At 41.5% G+C, this 21,856-nt stretch overlaps 1 pseudogene; it reads left to right on the top strand.

The window, feature by feature from the left end:
- Nucleotides 1-913: 913 nt before the first annotated feature.
- On the top strand, nucleotides 914-21,584 carry LOC110172790 (uncharacterized; annotated as a pseudogene).
- Nucleotides 21,585-21,856: the final 272 nt, after the last annotated feature.

Genomic DNA, 21,856 nt, shown 5'->3' with positions numbered 1-21,856 from the left:
GAATAAAGGAGTGTGAATATTATTTTCCGTTTTTTTTTTCCTTTGTATTTCTAGTTCTATAGCTTTTATTACAGCCATATGACACAACTACAGCACTCAGATTGTGAAAGAACAGGTTGTACTGAAAAAAAGGATGTATAGCACTTCATTAGGGGATAAAAAGAGGAGTTTTAATAGCAAAATTAGGAAAAAAATCCAGGCGAGGACAAATGTACCAAAAATGCCCTTAGGTCTGGAAGGGTTAAACCAGAACTAAACCAAGACTAAACAGGATTTAACAGGACTAAATCCTGCTGTGGACGTGTCTCCTCTTCTTCTATCAATAATATTTTTAATTTGGTTCAGTAAAGTCTGGGCTTTTCATTTTATTTTATCAGACAAAACATTTTATGTGAAAATTTCCTCGTCTTTGCTTCTCTACAGCAAATCAAGTAATCTAAAGTATTCAGATTACGTTACTTGAAGTAATTTAATAGATTCTGTTACAAACTACATTTTGGGGTATGTAATCTGTAATCTGTAGGGGATTACATTTTAAAAGTCACCTTCCCAACACTGTATGTATATTAAAGGTAAAGTCAATTATAAACAAACAAAAACGAAAACGTTCAAGTTACACTTTTGGGTGTGGTGGGGGTTACATCAGAGCTGTAGTGTGCAGTGACTTTTATGAGTAGGCAAACCGACTTGATTTGGACATCAACATTTAATCCAGTAACGCCACTTTTTATGCTCGCTACATCGCAAATTCATATATTTATTTTTACTCACATCAGTCAGTCTAAATGAGACCTACACATCGCAGAGCTCAGCAGCAGCTTCCTGTCTGTATGAAGCTGTATCAAGTTCCGCTCACAGTCAGTAGAGGAGGGGCTCTGAGAGGCCACAGGAAGAGCACATGAACATGCACTCCCTTGTGTGAAGCTCCACCCCCTGGACTAAAGCCACAGGAAAAGAAGAAACTACAGAGAGAACACACGAACAGGCCTCTTCCGTCTGTTGCTTACTTTTCTCTTTGGACTTTGGACTCTTTGGATCCACTCAGGTTTCACTACTTTCATTTTATTCAACACTGGGTTTAATTCTGGTTTAGTCCTGGTTTAGTCCGGGTTTGGTACACATTTAGTTTAGGCCTGAGTCAGCCCTGGACTATTTCCTGTTTATAAGCTTTCTCAAGCGTTTGCCACATCTCACACAGAAACATGTCGATTAAATTCAGGTTGTTTTTTTCCGACTATATGTAGGATCAAGGACTGTCTGTAGGTGTCAGTGGTGTAGTGCAGTGCATGTGCTGAAAAGATCACTGTGTGTATTGTGGGTGGCGTGAGCACGAGGAAATAGAGATGAGAAGTGAATCATAATAGTCCACGTACACACAGTCAGGCTTTTATACTTTTATAGTCTTATAGGTGGAGTCTTAGCAGAGCAGAAAAGGTGAGGACTGAGAGAGAGAGAGAGAAAGGAACTCAGCGCTCACAGGAACACGCCCGAGCATTGACTTTATCTTGTTTTTTCACACTATACACGTGTTCACATAAGATAAAGAAATTTGGTCTGAAACAGGAACTGAAATAGAACAGTAAAAAGGAACAACTTTTTTCACACAGTTCGTACACAAAGTAATTCTATAGTGGTTTACAGAATAAGAAATACATAAAAATCACAATACAAACAAATAAGTCAAATGGACAGTTCAGTTGCATCTGTCTCTGATTAGCTTGTTTTTTTTTTTTTTTTTGCCATGTTTCTGAATATTGGCACATAAGCCTCTTGTCTCTCCTCCCTACCTTTACTAGGGGTGGGAAAAATAATACTTTTTAAAGATGTATTGATTCTAATAAAATGATTCTAAATCAATGCAAATACACCAATAATCTGCATTAATAATTCGCTGCTCTACAAGCAGTGGAACAGAAACTGAAATAGAAAAGTAAAAAGGAACGACTTTTTACACCATTTTTCACACATGAATCAAAAACAGAAGAGTTGGGGCCGTGAGCACAGACTGTACTGAAGATAGAGCCATGAGTTTATATAAAACACATGTGTCCAGTGTGATGGAGAAGTTCAACATCCACTACAATAACAACAGTGTTTCTGATAAATCTCCTTTTATGTTAAATATATTTAACATACTTGACTGTGTACATGCTTCCACAGTCAAGTCTGCAAATCTCTTATATGTTAAAGATGTCATAATGTTCAAATATATAAATATAATATAAAATACTGTATATAAATATGATAAATATCTCTTCAGTCTCATGTGTACAAAGTGTGAACCCAAACACAGACTGCACTAAACCAGAGATTCTCCTGATACTTGTACTTATGCAGAATACTGCGGCTTTAGTTTTGGTTTAGTCCTGGTTTAGTTCTGGTTTAGTCCTGGTTTAGTTCTAGTTTAGTCCTGGTTTAGTCCTGGTTTAGACCTGGTTTAATCCTGGTTTAGTTCTGGTTTAGTCCTGGTTTAGATCTGGTTTAGTCCTGGTTTAGACCTGGTTTAATCCTGGTTTAGTTCTGGTTTAGTCCTGGTTTAGTCCTGGTTTAGACCTGGTTTAATCCTGGTTTAGATCTGGTTTAGTCCTGGTTTAGATCTGGTTTAGATCTGGTTTAGATCTGGTTTAGTCCTGGTTTAGTCCTGGTTTAGTTCTAATTTAGTCCTGGTTTAGTCCTGGTTTAGTCCTGGTTTAGATCTGGTTTAGATATCTGGTTTAGTCCTGGTTTAATTCTGAACTTGAGCTCTTACATTAGTTACATTGCAGGCATATGTTTGATTTTAGGGTTGACTTTTTGCAGTGAACATCTTGCGTCTCCTCCTCCTGTGGGTCTGAGATCACATGAAGCAGAACCTGGACTCAACATGGATCAGAGAGAACACAGAGAGGACGAAAACCCTCCCTCTAAAACCACTCAGCCCCCCAAAGCTCAGAGGTAAGAGACGATCTCTAACCCTCCACCACTGTTCTCCATGTCAGAGCTCAGACTAAAGCCACTGCTCCATCTGTGTCCACAGACCTGCTCCTGGGATCAGCGGGGTGTCACTTGAAGAGTGATGACTCAATGGGAAGATGGATAAGTTTTAAAAGAAAACATGATCCACTGTAAGTCAAACTAACAACATTAAAATGTCACTACTTTATGTTAACAGCCTTTTTAGAATTATATGGATGACTAAACTCTGCATCAGTGTAAGAGACTTGCAGATGATCTGTAAATGTGAGGAGTCACTTCATGCTCGTCTCAGCAGCAGGAAATGCATCACACCTACTGTATGTGTTTAGGATACAAAAGATCTTCTGTGATATTCTAGTCCAGGCCCATCACCGGCTGGACCTGCCAGAATCACATGCCTTTAACAGCTGTATTTCTCCAATAGAGATGCTTTTGGTTTGAAACAAGAATTAGAATGAACTCTGAAGAGAGGTAACTTCTACCTGGAAAATAAGAAAGCAAAAGACTTCAACAATTCAGATAAAACTACCATGTGCCAGACAAAAAGGCAAGGCTAAGTTAATTATAGCGCAGTTCGTACACAAAGTAATTCTATAGTGGTTTACAGAATAAGAAATACATAAAAATCACAACACAAACAAATAAGTCAAATGCACAGTTCAACAGAGCTCTGTTGCATCTGTCTCTGATTAGCTTGTTATTTTACCGTGTTTCTGAATATAGGCACATAAGCCTCTTGTCTCTCCTCCCTACCTTTACTAGGGGTGGGAAAAATAATACTTTTTTAAGATGTATTGATTTTAATAAAATGACTCTAAATCAATGCAGATACACCAATAATCTGAATTAATAATTTGCTGCTCTACAAGCAGTGGAACACTGCTTATAGAAGGTTGCAAAAGATGAAATAATGCTTACAATTTTATTTAACACTATATATATATATATTATTTTATTTTTTTTATTTTTTTTGTAGACGCTCCTCTTTGGTCAGTCTCTCTCTTGTGTTTTCATACGTCATAATACCAAACCATATTGGACATATCTGGAAGTCCAGAGGGCGTTTCTAACCAAATACATGTTCATTTTCTATGTAAATAAAATGTAAGTGAGTGTGGAGGTGTTTGTAGCTGGGTGTTGATGAATTTGGCGCAACTGTCACTTTAGAAGGAATTTGTCACGTTTTGTGAATCTGGGGCAGAATTCTCTCTGCATCTTCTTAAAGCAGAAGTTACGAACATTTTTTAAAGAAAAGATTCATGAATGAGGTCCAAAGTTTCATCCTGCAGGTCTGCACATTAATAAAAGTCCTTTCACATAAAGAAGCATCGATGATCGGCTCATGAGGCTCAGAATCATAATCACATTGTGTTGTGAAATATCCAGACTGTCCTACAAAGGCAGAACGCCGTAACATCATGTTTGCTCAAAAATGAGTTAATGTCATTTTATTTGTATTTGAGACCATATTTATCATGTGAATAAATATCCTGAAAAATATTGAGCTCAAAATTGACCTTTGACCCTTATTTTGCAGTTCCTGCCAGTTTTGTTTGTGATTTAGTTCATAAATATATTTTATTTTAAATTCCAACCTCTCACCTCCTTCTTTTTGTTGTGGCCTTGGCACAGGGTCTGAACTCATTAAATAAACATACCTCTGTGTTCAATTATATTTAAAGTATCTTTAAAATTGAAGTATTTTGTGTATTTATTGATACTGTACACATTATACTGCAAAGTCACTTGTGTCAAACTGTTTAACTGTGTAAGTGTCGCCGCATGATCCTGATCAGCACTAAACAGGAAATCCAAAACTCTTCTATGTCATTTCAAACAAACTCAATGTCGACTCGAGCTCGGTGAGGTGTTTTTATAGTGGATGGAAGTCTGGGCAAAATCAAGCAAATAATGATCATGTCAGTTTGCATCTTTTGCCTTTGCATGACTCCTTGTTTTTGGCTCATGATACAAAGTCAGAGAACAGAAACAAATGATAAGACGATTGAAAAATAAATGTCAATGGTCAATTTTGAGCTAAATATTTTTCACATACAAATATTTTATTTTATTTATTATAGTGACTAGTTGTCAAATTTTGTGAGCCCTGCCTATTTTCCTTTTGTCTGAACAAAAACAAAAACTTTGAAGTCATTTTTCTCAGTTTCACACTCTGGAGAGTTAAGTTCTTTTGTCCTTGTAGGGCAGAATAGATTCCCACTCTCGGCCTCCACAAAGTGAAACATTTGCTTCAGGTTTGCATATTTCCTTGAGCGTCTTTTTTACATGCAGGGTCCTTTTGACTTTGCTTCTGTAATAATTACACCATCAGCCCACAGTGGGGACACATGTGAATGATCTCTCTCTTTCTATGGCTCAGGTTCCACCAGTGTGTATAGGCTTTGGTTTTTACATTTTTACCACTGAGGGCAGCATTTTTGAAGTTGTCATAATCTGGTTTAAACTTGCGGCAGTTTTCAGTGGCATCGCTGTTGAAGACTAGAGGGGCTGGTTGCCAGAGTTTGTCCACCGTCACTGTCTTTGTGCAGAGTTCAAAACTTTTCCAGGTGGCGATGTCGTGCAGTCTGTGTGACGTTTTCCACTTCTGACACTGTGTAGATTTGTTCACAATAAACAGTCCATTTGTAATCTACACAAGGTACTGATTAGCAGTGGACCAGAACATGTGATACATGTACAGACTTCATGTAGTAGAGAACAGAATGTGACCGCAGTGACCCCTATAGTATTCTTCCGGTATGACAACTTTGTAACAACAGTGTCTACAGATGTTTGTGTTTAACTATGTGAAAATTTAACCACTGACAGAACCAAAAAGCATTGTTTGTGATGATGGACCCTGGAGTGAGGTGTACACAAGTGTTAGAAAGTCACTGTGACTGAAGTGTGTTTTCTTCTGTGTCTCAGGATCCACCAGAAACATCCTGCGTCTGAACCTGGTCCCAGCTGTGAGTCCCTCAGGAGTGACGGCTCTATAAGAAAACCCATCAATTTTGCCACAGAGCCGTGAGTTTCAATGAGTGTTGAATAAAACAGTTTGATTAAATAAATAATCAGTTTGTTTCACAGAGTGGAGCAGATGGGTCCAGAAGTCTCCAGTGGTCAGCACCATCAGACACAGCTGGACTCCATATTTAAGGTTTGTCCTTCACTTAACTTTCAAAATAATAAAATGAATGAGAACTTGTTCCTCACAGATCTGACACTTAGGGCATTTGTTTTGTTTATAATGTGTCTGTTCAGCTTCTGGAGGAGGACATCTTCACTTTTGTCCAGAAGGAGCTGAAGAAGCTCCACAAGGTTCTGAGTACAGATTACCCAGAATGCTTAGAGCCTGTGGAGGATGAGGATGAAGAGCAGAGGAGCTGCAGTGAGGCTTTTCTGAAGATCACACTGAACTTCCTGAGGAGGATGAAGCAGAAGGAGCTGGCTGAGCGTCTGAGGAGCAGTAGGACCATTTAACACATTAAATAAGGTGCTCAGTTATTTTATCTTCTCTGAGACTCAGGTCTGTATCTGTTGTCTTCATTCAGGGAGTTATTCTGGAGTTTGTCGGCGTAAACTGAAGTCTGACCTGCAGCAGAAGTTTGAGTGTGTGTTTGAGGGCATCGCTAAAGCAGGAAACCCCACACTTCTGAATGAGATCTACACAGAGCTCTACATCACAGAGGGAGGGTCTTCAGAGGTCAACCAGGAACATGAGGTCAGACACATGGAAACAGCCTCCAGAACACCAGGCCCAGCAGAGAAAACCATCACATGTGAAGACATGTTTAAAGGCCCAGCTCACACACATGGGGCCATCAGAACAGTGCTGACAAAGGGAGTGGCTGGCATCGGGAAAACAGTGCTCACTCAGAAGTTCAGTCTGGACTGGGCTCAAGGTGAAGCCAACCAGGACATTGACCTGCTGTTCCCGTTCACTTTCAGAGCACTCAATGTGCTGAAGGAGAGAAGCTTCAGCTTGGTGACACTTGTTCGTCACTTCTTTAGTCAAACACAAGCAGAACTCTGCAGCTTTGAAGATCCTCCAGGTGCTCTTCATCTTTGACGGTCTGGACGAGTGCAGACTTCCTCTGGACTTCACCAAAACCGAGGCCCTGACCGACCCCACAGAGTCCGCCTCAGTGCACGTGCTGCTGGTGAACCTCATCAGGGGGAGCCTGCTTCCCTCCGCTCGCCTCTGGATAACCACACGACCCGCGGCGGCCAATCAGATCCCTGCTGAGTGTGTCTCCATGGTGACAGAGGTCAGAGGGTTCACCGACCCACAGAAGGAGCAGTACTTCAGGAAGAGGTTCAGAGACGAGGCCGACACAATCATCTCCCACATCAAGACGTCCAGAAGCCTCCACATCATGTGCCACTTGCCGATCTTCTGCTGGATCGCTGCCGCAGTCCTGGAGCATCTGTTGAAAAGCAGAGGAGAGCTGCCCAAGACCCTGACTCAGATGTACATCCACTTCCTGGTGGTTCAGGCCAAAGTCAAGAACATCAAGTATGAAGGAGGATCTGAGACAGACCCACACTGGAGTCCAGAGACCAGGGAGATGGTGAAGTCTCTGGGAAAACTGGCCTTTGAGCAGCTGCAGAAAGGAAACCTGATCTTCTACGAGAGTGACCTGAGCGAGTGTGGGCTGGACGTTGCAGCGGCCTCAGTGTACTCTGGAGTGTTCACACAGATCTTTAGAGAGGAGCCAGGACTGTACCAGGACAAGGTCTACTGCTTCATCCATCTGAGTGTGCAGGAGTTTCTGGCTGCTCTTCATGTCCATCAGACCTTCATCAACACTGGGATCAACCTGCTAGGAGAGAAACTGTCCATTTTCTCCCCATGATAAAGCATCACATCACATATAATGACCCTTTCCAAATTATACCAAACAGCTGTGGACCAGGCCTTACAGAGTCCAAATGGACACCTGGACCTGCTGCTTCGCTTCCTCCTGGGTCTTTCACTGTCGACCAATCAGAGCCTTCTACAAGGTCTGCTGACACAAACAGGAAGTAGCTCCCAGATCAGTCAGAAAACAGCTGAGTACATCAAGATGAAGCTGAGTAAGGATGTGTCTGCAGAGAGGAGCATCAACCTGCTCCACTGTCTGAATGAACTGAATGATCGTTCTCTGGTGGAGCAGATCCAACAGTACCTGAGATCAGGACGTCTGTCTGAAGGTGGACTGTCTCCTGCTCAGTGGTCAGCTCTGGCCTTCATCTTATTGTCATCAGAAGAAGATTTGGACCAGTTTGAGCTGAAGAAATACTGTGGTTCAGAGGAGGCTCTCCTGAGGCTGCTGCCAGTGGTCAAGGCCTCCAACAAAGCTTTGTGAGTTTCCTTTGTTTAACAGTGAATGGTTTGATTCAGTTTCTACTTGAACAATGTTTTCTTTCTCCAGACTGAGCAGCTGTAACCTGTCAGAGAGAAGCTGTGAAGCTCTGTCCTTAGTCCTGAGCTCCCAGTCCTCGAGTCTAAGAGTCCTGGACCTCAGTCATAATGATTTGAAAGACTCAGGTCTGAAGATGTTGTCTGTTGGACTGAAAAGTCCTCACTGTAAACTGGAACAGCTCAGGTCAGAGGGGTTAATATGATTTTTTATTATTCCAACTGGTTGTCTATTGACTTTGGAGAATACCATGTGATTAAAGTAACACAGATCAAATACTAGGGCATATTTCTCATTTGAGTTGAATGTTACCAATTAATTTAATTATTACAGTAATATGTGTCCTCAGACTGTCAGGTTGTCTGCTCTCAGAGGAAGGCTGTGTTTCTCTGGCCTCAGCTCTGAGGTCCAGCCCCTCCCATCTGAGAGAACTGGACCTAAGCTACAACCATCCAGGAGACACAGGAGTAAAGCTCCTGTCTGCTCTACAGGAGGACCCCCACTGCACACTGGACACTCTCAGGTATGAACCTGTCCTCACATTTCTACTCCTGTGGAGCAGTAACTGCAGCATTTATTCTGCTACTGTACAGAATCAGCATTAACCTTCAATGTAAACATTTAATAAAACCCAGTAATGGACCATGTTCTGTGTTCTCCTTCAGATTGGAGCCTGCAGGTGTTCACTGGTTAACACTTTGTCCATGGAAGAGTAAGTATAAAATAAATATTGCTGAGTTTCACTGACCCATCATATAATATTTTTTGTTCTTGATAGATTTATTTAAGAATACATTTAGTGACTAGGAAAACAGTTACAAACCAAACCCACCAAAACAACATAATTTAATACAAAACAACAATATTCAACACCTGTGTCCATGGCTGAATCCAGAATCTTCTTAAAGAAGATCTAAAGTCTGGAGTAGAGTCCCCCCCCCCCCCCCCCAAATGTATTTAAACCAATCCCCAATCCCTCTGAGCTGTGCCTCTGCTGTCAGTCCTCCTCATCACTAGAACAACTGCAGATATCACACAAACACTCGCAAAAGGACAGCAGCTGTGAACAAGAAGCTTGATGGAAGAAGAAGGAACATGTGGAAACACAGAGCCACATGTCTCAGCCCCTGAGTGAACCAAGAAATATCAGAACCTCTGCTGCTGGAGCAAAGGAGGAACCCTGGAGCCACAAAAACACAGACAGAACTGTTGGACTCAGGACTGTCTACACACAAGCACAAGTGACTGAACCTAAAGGACATGTAGAGTTGTTGCAAAATAGATAAATTGAAAAAAAAGAAAAGAAACTATTTTAATCCATATTTCATGAATACATTTAACCACATTGTACAATCATTCAATCTATGTCTCATGTGTTGAGAGTGAACAGGGGACTAACTGCTGTTGTGTTGTTTCTTCTCTCCATCAGATTTCTGTGATCTCATTCTGGATCCAAACTCAGTTCACAGAAAACTCAAACTGTCTGACAACAACAAGACAGTGATACATGTGACAGAGGAGCGGCCGTATCCAGATCATCAGGACAGATTTAAGACCCAGGCTCAGGTTCTGTGTTCCACTGGTCTGACTGGTCGCTGTTACTGGGAGGTGGAGTGGAGTGGAACAGTTTATATTTCAGTGTCTTACAGAAGCATCAGGAGGCACAGAGGCAGTGACAGTGTGTTTGGACACAATGATCAGTCCTGGAGTCTGGATTGTTCTGAAGGAGGTTTCGCTGTTTGGCATAATATAAAACAAACCCGCCTCTCTCATCCCTGGTCCTTCTCTTGTGGGAGAGTAGCAGTGTTTGTGGACTGTCCTGCTGGTTCTCTGTCCTTCTACACAGTCTCCTCTGACCAACTGACCCACCTCCACACCTTCAACACCACATTCACCCAGCCTCTGTTTCCTGGATTTGTGTTCTGGTGTTATGGCTCTTCAGTGTCTGTGTGCTCCGACAGACTCAGTCTCCTCTGTGTAAACAGAGGAGAACAGTCTGATTTGCAGAAAAAATAACTTACCACATGCAGTGAGTGTACACTCTTTATGTACAGTCTGTATATGTTGTACTTTGGTCCTCAGTTGTTCAATTGAGTTCAATACTTTCATAATAAAATATGTCGTATTTTTATGTTCTAAGTAAGTCTGATGTTCTGAGTCAGTTTTTTTTTATTTATTTTTTATTGTCCAATAAGAAGAGGATGAGGAGACAGAGTGGTGAAGATCATAGCAGTTATTATATGTGGTCTTTTATCAACCTTTTGGCTGGAGAAGCCAATCAGAGCAACACCAAAGAAAATAAACCATGAACACTTACAAAATGTTTGAAACTGTGAGTCCTATTGTGTTTTCAGCCACAAGTTAAGAGACAAAAGTTAAAGCAAAAACTATGTACTGTTGATTAGGGGTGTAACGATACTGGTAATGGTTTAGTCCTAAGTTTAGTTTTGAACTTTAGACCTGGTTTGGTACAGATTTAGTTTAGACACGAGTTAAACCTGGCTTATGTTTTAGTTCAGGGGTGCTCACACTTTTTCAGCATGCGAGCTACTTACAAAATGACCAAGTCATAATGATCTACCTAATACAAAGCCAAACAAACTGCACTGAAACACTCTGTGCCCCTTTCTTGGACTCTCACCCACAGTTTGAGAACCTCTTCTTTAAGAGAACTTCCTCTGGCACTTTACACAAAACTGTGAAAAAAGTGAAGGAAGATTTTTAAACCTGTTTTTTAAAGTTCCAAACTGGAGTTACATTCTTTTCTGGTTTTGCAGTGATATTTACCAGCCTCTGCACATTTACCAAACCAAACACACATCGTGACAAACACAGATGCATTTGTGCACTTTTGTTAGACAAACTTCAGCCAAATGTGGCAGTAGGTCTGTTCTGTAGATCCGCTCTATGCTGTAGACCTGCTTTGTGCCAACACTGGAACACAAATTTAGACTGGTTTTTGCTTCACGTTTGGTCTTGCTCTTCTAATCAGCCGCACTGTGGGAGGGGCTTGTGTTCGCTGTACGCAGGAAGGAGCGAGAGCGTGAAAAGGCGAGGGGCGGCGTGCTGACGTGAGGCAGATGAACAGGTAGGATGTTTAGGAAGTTGAACCTGCCCTGTGATGCACGCTGGTACACGAGGGCACACGCTGTCGCAGACGAGCCGTGCATAGGGAGCGTGTGTGTTTGTGATGCGCCGTAGAGTCTCCGCGGGTTTCAAATGAGCGCACAGGCTGCACTGAGACGCCCCACACGCTCCTGCACCCGCTACAAGTTTATTACCAACAGCAGCGGCCGGAATGAAACATGATCGAACTTGTTGAGTGTCAGACCTCGAGTGAGAGACAAGACCGAGTCCAAACGCGAGTCCGAGACGAGACACGGTGATCTACACACATGACCTTGGCGATCGACTGGTAGATCGCGATCGACGTATTGAGCACCCCTGTTTTAGTTATACGTCTGTGTCATTAATGTCATTATAATTTGAGATAATTTATTTTACTTGTGAATGTGCGGTCTGTATCTATTTTACTATTTTGCCACAGGTTAATATTTTATGCATGACATAGATCTGTAAACATTTTCCATCCTCATTCTCAACATATTTTTGCTCACTCATAACTGAGCCTGTTTAGGCGTGGTCGCATCTTCTTATCTGTTGAGTACGTGTCGTTCACTTTTTACTGGTTTAATTTCTGCCAAAGTTTTACGAGGCTTAAAAACATTTATATCCCAGACCACCTCTCTTCCATATTTGTGTCCGACTGGCTCGTTTCAGCTGAATCAGACCTATGCAGACGCTTAGCTGAGCCTCCTGTCACTCACCTGTGCGAAGCCCCGCCCACCTGGACTTCAGCCAATAGTGGAGCAGCTCACAACACACCTCTTTCTCCAGCCGCACACTTTGGAATCTTTGGATTTGTCCAGGTTTCACTAGTTTGATTCTATTTAACACTTGACTCAGTCCTGGTTTAGTCCTAAGTTTAGTTCTGAACTTTAGACCTGGTTTAGTCCTGGTTTGGTACAGATTTAGTTTAGACCGGAGTTAAACCTGGCTTATATCCTGGCCTGGTTATGTCATTAATGTCATAATTTGAGATCATTTATTTTACGATTTTGTCACAGTTAAATATATTTTATGCGTGACATGAATCTGTAAACATTTTCCATCCACATTCTCAACATTCTCTCTCTCACCTGTGCGAAGCCCCGCCCACCTGGACTTCAGCCAATAGTAAAGCAGCTCACAACACACCTCTTTCTCCAGCTGCACGCTTTTCTCCGGGACACTTTGGACTCTTTGGATTCATCCAGGTTTTACTAGTTTGATTCTATTTAACGCTTGGTTCAGTCCTGGTTTAGTCCTAAATTTAGTTCTGAACTTTAGACCTGGTTTAGTCCTGGTTTGGTACAGATTTAGTTTAGACCTGAGTTAAACCTGGCTCATATCTTGACCTGGTTATGTCATTAATGTCATAATTTCAGATAATTTATTTGACAAATGGATCTGTTTTATTATTTTCTCACAGCTGAATATATTTTATGCATGACATGAATCTGTAAACATTTTCCATCCACATTCTTAACAACGTGTCACTTACCTGTGCGAAGCCCCGCCCACCTGGACTGCAGCCAACAGAGGAGCAGCTCGCAACACATAAACAAGCGTCTTCCTTCTGCGCACACTTTTCTCCGGGACACTTTGGACTCTTTGGATCCGCTCAGGTTTCACCAGTTTGATTCTGTACGTTACTGGGTATAGTCCTGGTTCAGCTTATTTATGTATTTTTATGTATTTATTTATTTATTCGATTGGGACAGAGAATATTAATGGACAGACATCATGCAACATGAATGTAAACAAGCAGGTCCTCGTTTAGACCTGGTTTAGATCTGGTTTAGTCCTAGTTTAATCCTAGTTTGTTTAGACCAGAGGTGGGGGACTCAGAATTGAGGCACTATTTTTAGGACTTGAGACTTGACTTGATAAAATGGACTAAGACTTGGGACTTGACTCAGACTTGACGCCTTTCCTAAGAAAAAAAAATATATATATGTTTTTTGTAAATGCTTTTCTCTTTACAATTGATAAATACGGTGCTTGTACAGGAACAAACTGGAACATGTCCCTCTCACTTCTGTTTGGTACTCTTATTTAGCACTTTTAAATCTGAATTCTTTTTATTCTGGCTGTAATAATTCACACTGAGATCTTATCGAGACACTTAAAGGAAAAAATAGCATTTCTACAACTACACCTTAAATACTCACATATAAATATACCATGACTTTTTACAATGTAGTTTAAAATTCATATAAATTGCAAAAACCAAAGCTATAGTTGGTGCTTTGGTTTAAAAACTTGAAATGACCTGAAGCTCACAACAGACTTGACTTGGACTTATGGGCCAGTGACTCGAGACTCGAGTTGGACTTGCCTCTTTTTGACTTGAGATTCTTTAAGTAAATACACTTTACTTAAATAGTAAAGTGTATTTACCTTGTTGACATGATTCGGCTGCTGCTGCATCTTCTGATCCGTCACTGTCATCTGTCTGTTGGTGGTGACGTGTCGTATATCATCTGTTGTTACTTCGCCTGATGTTCTCTGGAGGAGGGTGTCCCGGGTGTGTGATGAACGCTCCGTCATCTCATTTAATTCGTTTCCAGAATTCACTGTCCTCCCTGATCCAGCGTTTGAACTTGTTGTTCTCTGATCCAATCACCTGAGCCCCGTCCCAGTCCAGAATGTGCTCATTTCTTTTACTGTGGTCTGATATGAAAGCCCGATTCATCAGCCGGTTTCACTTCGTAGAAACCGTCTGACCTCGCAACATTAGGATTCTTTCGCTCGACGGTAGGCGGGTACTTTTTTAGTTTAACCAATCGCTGTTATTTGGTCGTGACGTATGTAATGCGCCACTAACGGGGCCAACTGGTATATTAAGATTTTCCCAAATCCCGTAGGAAGAAGAACAATAACGTCTTTCCCCTTCATAAAATTTACCAAACATTTTCTTTCTTCCGGCTTTAAATCCTCGACCTCGGGAATCGTTGCCAACACAGAATGTCTGTCTCTTCTCTGATTGGCTGGTGCCTGGACTCACACTTTTGGGATTCTTGCAAACCGTCTAGAGCAGACATGTCAAACTCAGGCCCGGGCTCCAAATTTGGTGATATAATTATATTTGGCCCACGAGATTATATCAAATCTGTATTAGAGCTGCCCACTGGCTACAGATAGATTATAGAGGCATTATTTATTTAAAATGTTGAGGAGAAAAATTCAGTTTGTCATAAGCAAAAATGTTTTGACTAGCAAACAGACAAAACGTTTGGCAGCTCATCCAAGCAGCTTGGATGAGCTGTGAAACATCTTCAACCAAACTAACTTTTGTCCAGTCGATAAACTGAATTTTTCTCCTCATGGATTCTACCTGGACGACTGAGGGATTCTTTACATATTTAAAATGCTGTTATTATTTTATATTCTGCTTGTTCTGGATTCAATGTTTAAGCAAAACTATTATTAAACATTTATTTTAATAAGAAAAGGTTTAACATTACAGATCTTGAAAAAAGAGAAAACATGCAGATGTTGTTAAAAATTTTTCAATAAATATTTAGCTTGGCCCACAGCTTAGACCCACTTTTTAATTTTGGCCCTCTGTGAATTTGAGTCGACTCCCCTGGTCTAGTGTTTTCTGATTCCTGACCTAGTCGCTGGAGAGAAATTAAATTGAGCCGAGACACTAGGGGGCACCAACCTGGACACTGATACGGCGGATTTTAGGTTTTCCTGCTCTGCTTTGTCTTTTTGTTTTCAACAAGGTAAATTCACTTTACTGTACTGCATTGTCTTTAAAAAACTACCCAAGTAGTTAGAAGATAAAATGAATGGACTGTTTTATATCCGTATTGTGCACAGGAGATCAGTTCAGTCACAATACACGCATCAAGAATCTCGGACTTCGGGTCATTGCGCAATTCATACTGGGAAGGATTTTCCAAAAAAGTGAGCATCAAACTTCCATGTTTGTTTTCCCAGTGGGATGTGTCTATTGACAAAGTCAATCTTTTCAAGTCTTTTGAACCATATCACTTTTGTTTCTGGTTCTGATATTGTCATATTTTAGTTTTGGGATTCAGACATCGTTAATTGTGTGGTTGTCAGATGTGTTTGCGAACTCCATAAATGCAAAAATGAATCAGATGTGTGTGACTGCAAACCTCTGTTCAAACTGTTTCTCTTCCCAACGGAATTGAAAAATAGTGAAAGGTGAAGGTGATGGGCAGGATTGATCTACAGGAAAGACAAAAAAGGAAACCTTTGACTTCCTGAATCATCCTGATTTTGCAGCGAACATTTTGTATGTGGAACGACAACAAAGTAAAATCCGTTTGTTAATGGAGAGGAGCAGAAGACAAACAGACTGAGCTGCACTTTCTTGTTCTTGTGGTTTTACAGCAACATCACGTCTTGGTCTCTTTGCAGTGGAAGGTGTTTCTTAGCGAACAGCTGGTGCTTTTGACTTTGGCATTGACTTTTTAAATTCGTAACCAAGGCTGAGTGAGGGATCGGGATTTTGTTTTGTTGTAGCTCCACATACAAAATGTTCTCTGCAAAATCGGGATGATTTAGGCAGTCAAAGTTTCCTTTTTGGTCCTTCCTGTGGATCAATCCTGCCCATCACCTTCACCTTTCATTATTTTTCACTTCTGTTGAGAAGGGAAACAGTTTGAACAGAGGTTTGCAGTCACACACATCTGACAACCACACAATTACGATGTCCGAATCCCAAAACTAAAATATGACAATATCAGAACCAGAAACAAAAGTGATATGGTTCAAAAGACTTGAAAAGATCGACTTTGTCAATAGACACATCCCACTGGGAAAACAAACATGGAAGTTTGATACTCACTTTTTCGGAAAATCCTTCCCAGTATGAATTGCGCAATGACCAGAAGTCTGAGATTCTTGATGCGTGTATTGACAGGGATCCAAATAAACAAATAATAAACCATGTGAGCTGTGGGCGGGGCTAAACACTGTGACATCATTGTGTAGGACTCTGGACTGAGCATGGATCAGAGGGAGCACAGAGCGGACGCAGCTCCTCCCACCACCAGCAGGGCGGCGTTGGGAAGTGAACGCTCTTTTGGACGACTGTTTGATTTTAAAAAGAAGCATGAGCCACGGTAAGTCTAAGACAATAATTCAATATGACAGTTAGTGTGTGTTAAGTAAAATCTGTTCTTAAATTAACAAATAATATAAAACACAACTGTGAATGTTTTGAACTGGGCTCTGACGTCACTCACATGCGTCTGAGTGGTTTTCATTTGCGGAAATTTATATTGATGTTTTGATGTGTGATCTGAAATTAATCAAAATTTTCCTATTGAAATCAAATTATGTTCCACTTCATTTTTGCCTCCAGTTGCCTCCATTCCTGAATCTAGAATGTTTTTGTTTACACATTTTTAAGGGATTTGTACAATAGTTAGAGTTAAAAAAAAAAAAAAAAAAAAAAAAAAAAAAAAGGCAATTCTTCTTTTAAAATTAAGTCATTAAGTACAATTCATATAAAGTTTTTTTTTTTTTTTTTTTTTTTGTATCTGTTGTCACCTCAAATTTACTTTATCCTTAAGAAAGTTTTTTTTTGTTTTTTTTAATAACTTTATTTATTGACATTTTCAGTTTAGAACAAACACTCCCAAACAACAACAATAAAAAGAAAAATAGATCATAATAAAGTTTGATTTCATAAACCAGACTATAGATTAAAACCCAAAATGTTCTTTCATTTCTGTGACGTTACAGTAATGAAAGAACATTTTAGATTTCACTGTTTGGTCTTGGGGTCAATAATTATGAATAATTGTTAAATTACGGTGGACATTCAGCTTTGGATGATCAACTTTGCCTGTTACATAAATACTGAAAGATCAAGGCTGTGATGAAGGCTTCATGATTTTGTTGAACCTCCTGGAGTATCCGACCTGAGTCATAACAGTCCAGTCCAAGTGTGTTTTCTTTGTGTCTCAGGATCCAACACAAACATCCTCCGTCTAAACCTGGTCCCACCTGTGAGTCCCTCAAGAGTGACCGCTCAAAGAAAGAACCAATGAATTTTAAGATTGATACGTGAGTTTTTATTGGTATTGAGGAAAATGTTTGGATTGAAAACAAACATAATTGTCTCCTTTGTCTGTTTCACAGAGAGGAGCATCCAGGTCCAGAAATCTCCAGCGGTCAACACGATACACAGCTGGACTCCATATTTAAGGTGTGTTTCAAAAGTTTGTTCAAATGAATAAGAAATTGTTTCACACAAATCTGACACTGACTGCATTTGTGTTGATTATAATGTGTCTGTTCAGTGTCTGGAGGAGGACATCGTCACTTTTGTCCAGAAGGAGCTGAAGAAGCTCCACAAGGTTCTGAGTACAGATTACCCAGAATGCTTAGATCCTGTGGAGGATGAGGATGAAGAGCAGAGGAGCTGCAGTGAGGCTTTTCTGAAGATCACACTGAACTTCCTGGGGAGGATGAAGCAGAAGGAGCTGGCTGAGCATCTGTGGAGCAGTAGGACCATTTAACAAGGTGCTCACAGTTATTTTATCTTCTCTGAGACTCAGGCCTGTGTCTGTTTGCTTCATTCAGGGAGTTATTCTGGAGTTTGTCAGAATAAACTGAAGTCTGACCTGCAGCAGAAGTTTGAGTGTGTGTTTGAGGGCATCACTAAAGCAGGAAACCCCACACTTCTGAATGAGATCTACACAGAGCTCTACATCACAGAGGGAGAACCTTCAGAGGTCAACCAGGAACATGAGGTCAGACACATGGAAACAGCCTCCAGAACACCAGGCCCAGCAGAGAAAACCATCACATGTGAAGACATGTTTAAAGGTCCAGCTCACAGACATGAACCAATCAGAACAGTGCTGACAAAGGGAGTGGCTGGCATCGGGAAAACAGTGCTCACTCAGAAGTTCAGTCTGGACTGGGCTAAAGGTGAAGCCAACCAGGACATTGACCTGCTGTTCCCGTTCACTTTCAGAGCACTCAATGTGCTGAAGGAGAGAAGCTTCAGCTTGGTGACACTTGTTGGTCACTTCTTTAGTCAAACACAAGCAGAAACTCTGCAGCTATGAAGACCTCCAGGTGCTCTTCATCTTTGACGGTCTGGACGAGTGCAGACTTCCTCTGGACTTCACCGAAACCAAGGCCCTGACCGACCCCACAGAGTCCGCCTCAGTGCACGTGCTGCTGGTGAACCTCATCAGGGGGAGCCTGCTTCCCTCCGCTCACCTCTGGATAACCACACGACCCGCGGCGGCCAATCAGATCCCTGCTGAGTGCATCTCCATGGTGACAGAGGTCAGAGGGTTCACAGACCCACAGAAGGAGCAGTACTTCAGGAAGAGATTCAGAAACGAGGCCGACACAATCATCTCCCACATCAAGACGTCCAGAAGCCTCCACATCATGTGCTACATGCCGATCTTCTGCTGGATCTCTGCCACAGTCCTGGAGCATCTGTTGAAAAGCAGAGGAGAACTGCCGAAGACCCTGACTCAGATGTACATCCACTTCCTGGTGGTTCAGGCCAAAGTCAAGAACATCAAGTATGAAGAAGGATCTGAGACAGACCCACACTGGAGTAAAGAGACCAGGAAGATGGTGGAGTCTCTGGGAAAACTGGCCTTTGAGCAGCTGCAGAAAGGAAACCTGATCTTCTACGAGAGTGACCTGAGTGAGTGTGGGCTGGACGCTGCAGCGGCCTCAGTGTACTCTGGAGTGTTCACACAGATCTTTAGAGAGGAGCCAGGACTGTACCAGGACAAGGTCTACTGCTTCATCCATCTGAGTGTGCAGGAGTTTCTGGCTGCTCTTCACGTCCATCAGACCTTCATCAACACTGGGATCAACCTGCTGTCAGAGAAAACACAGAAGCCTACAAAGTTTTTTGTGAAAAGAAAACTAAATTATCTTCACCAAACAGCTGTGGACCAGGCCTTACAGAGTCCAAATGGACACCTGGACCTGCTGCTTCGCTTTCTTCTGGGTCTTTCATTGTCAACCAATCAGAGCCTTCTAAAAGGTCTGCTGACTAAGAAAGGAAGTAGCGCTCAGGTCAATCAGAAAACAGCTGAGTACATCAAGATGAAGCTGAGTGAGGATGTGTCTGCAGAGAGGAGCATCAACCTGCTCCACTGTCTGAATGAACTGAATGATCGTTCTCTGGTGGAGCAGATCCAACAGTACCTGAGATCAGGACGTCTGTCTGAAGGTGGACTGTCTCCTGCTCAGTGGTCAGCTCTGGCCTTCATCTTACTGTCATCAGAAGAAGATTTGGACCAGTTTGAGCTAAAGAAATACTGTGCTTCAGAGGAGGCTCTCCTGAGGCTGCTGCCAGTGGTCAAGGCCTCCAACAAAGCTCTGTGAGTAACCTTTGTTTAACAGAGAATGGTCTGATTCAGGTTTTACATGAACAATGTTTTCTCTCTCCAGACTGAGCAGCTGTAACCTGTCAGAGAGAAGCTGTGAAGCTCTGTCCTCAGTCCTCAGCTCCCAGTCCTCGAATCTGAGAGTCCTGGACCTCAGTCATAACGACTTGAAGGACTCAGGGCTGAAGATGTTGTCTGTTGGACTGAACAGTCCTCACTGTAAACTGGAACAGCTCGGGTTAGGGAAATATTGTCTTCAATAATGTTTTAACCATACTCTACACCCTATATATTTTTAGATTGATTTGATGGATTCTTTTCAATTCTTTCTCATCAGACTGTCAGGTTGTTTGATCTCAGAGGAAGGCTGTGCTTCTCTGGCCTCAGCTTTAAGGTCCAACCCCTCCCATTTGAAAGAACTGGACCTCAGCAACAATTATCCAGGAGACACAGGAGTAAAGCTCCTGTCTGCTCTACAGGAGGACCCTCACTGCTCATTGGACACTCTCAGGTATGAACAACAGTTACACATTCAGCTGGATCTCCAGCCAGCTATTGAAACTGTCATAGATGATTTCTCATTCTTCATAAAAAAAAAAAACTAAAAAAAAAACCAAAACAAAACAAATAAAAGATTGTTCATATCTCCCACTAATCCTTTGACACACCGCTTCTATGCCCATGCATAAATATTCAAGTGTATGAACACCTTTATGTCAGTAGTTGATGGGCCACCAACACATCTCACGTATGCCCTTTCATCATGATAAATAGACAGAATACATCGTAAGTAGACACAAGTGAACACAGTGGTCAGATTTTTCACCATGTGCTGCTTTTACAATCTGACCTATGAGGGGAAAAATGTATTCATTGATTTGCAATAACTAAAACAAAAGTTTACTGAAATCTTTGTTTGACACCAGGTTTAAGGATAACTTGACTTGACTTGACGTGACTTGATTTAATATTACATTACATTAGATATTTGCCTGTCTTTCCCTTAGATTGGAGCCTGCTGGAGCCTGGTGCCTCAGTCCAGGACCTAGGAGGTGTAAGTGTTTTTCTAGCATAATATTGAAAACTAAACCAAAAACAAAGTTGGAGAAATATTTTTAAACAATATTCCATATAAGTATTCGCAAATGTAAATTATATTTGGACATGGGGGACAGTTGTTTGACTGCTTTTGTATTGTTTATCAGATTTCTTTGAACTCTTCCTGGATCCAAACACAACTCACAAACTCCTCAAACTGTCCGACAACAACAAGAAGGTGACACTTGTGGCAAAGGAGCAGCCGTATCCAGATCATCAGGACAGATTTGAGACCTGGACTCAGATTTTGTGTTCCACTGGTCTGACTGGTCTCTGTTACTGGGAGGTGGAGTGGAGCGGAAGGGTTTATATATCAGTGTCTTACAAAGGAATCAAGAGGAAAGGAGACACTGAAAGGAGAAGTCTGTTTGGATGGAATGATCAGTCCTGGAGTCTGGTCTGCTCTAAAGACGGTTTTTCTGTTTGGGATCATAACAAACTAACCCCCCTGCCTCATCCCTGGTCCTCTTCTTCTGGTAGAGTAGCAGTGTTTGTGGACTGCCCTGCTGGCTCTCTGTCCTTCTACACAGTCTCCTCTGACCAACTGACCCTCCTCCACACCTTCAGCACCACATTCACTCAGCCTCTGCTCCCTGGATTCAATCTCTGTTCTGAAGGCTCCTCAGTGTCTCTGTGTGCTCCACTGGACTGACTCTAGTGAAGAGAAAACTCACCTTCTTTTGAAAGGGTCATCTTGTCATTTTACTGTTGCTGTTAGTTGATTTTGGACTTTCTTCTACTGAACTGGAACAAAGGAGCTCAAGCACAGGGACAAGAGGGGCATAGTAAAATAGAAAATATGTACGTAAAAGAATACAACTTTTACAAATGAATGCACCTCAGTCACTTGTATTGTGGATTGGATTGTGTAAGGACTGACTATAAGGAGCAGCGGTACCACACATTGAAGATTCACCTTTTAATGTAACACTGTTCATG

Source organism: Boleophthalmus pectinirostris, unplaced genomic scaffold, assembly GCF_026225935.1.
Source record: "Boleophthalmus pectinirostris isolate CB_2022bp ecotype Guang Dong unplaced genomic scaffold, ASM2622593v1 HiC_scaffold_22, whole genome shotgun sequence".
NCBI classification, from domain to species: Eukaryota; Metazoa; Chordata; class Actinopteri; order Gobiiformes; family Gobiidae; genus Boleophthalmus; species Boleophthalmus pectinirostris.
The sequence above is the reverse complement of the archived record's forward strand: the minus strand, read 5'-3'. Positions and strand labels throughout refer to the sequence as shown.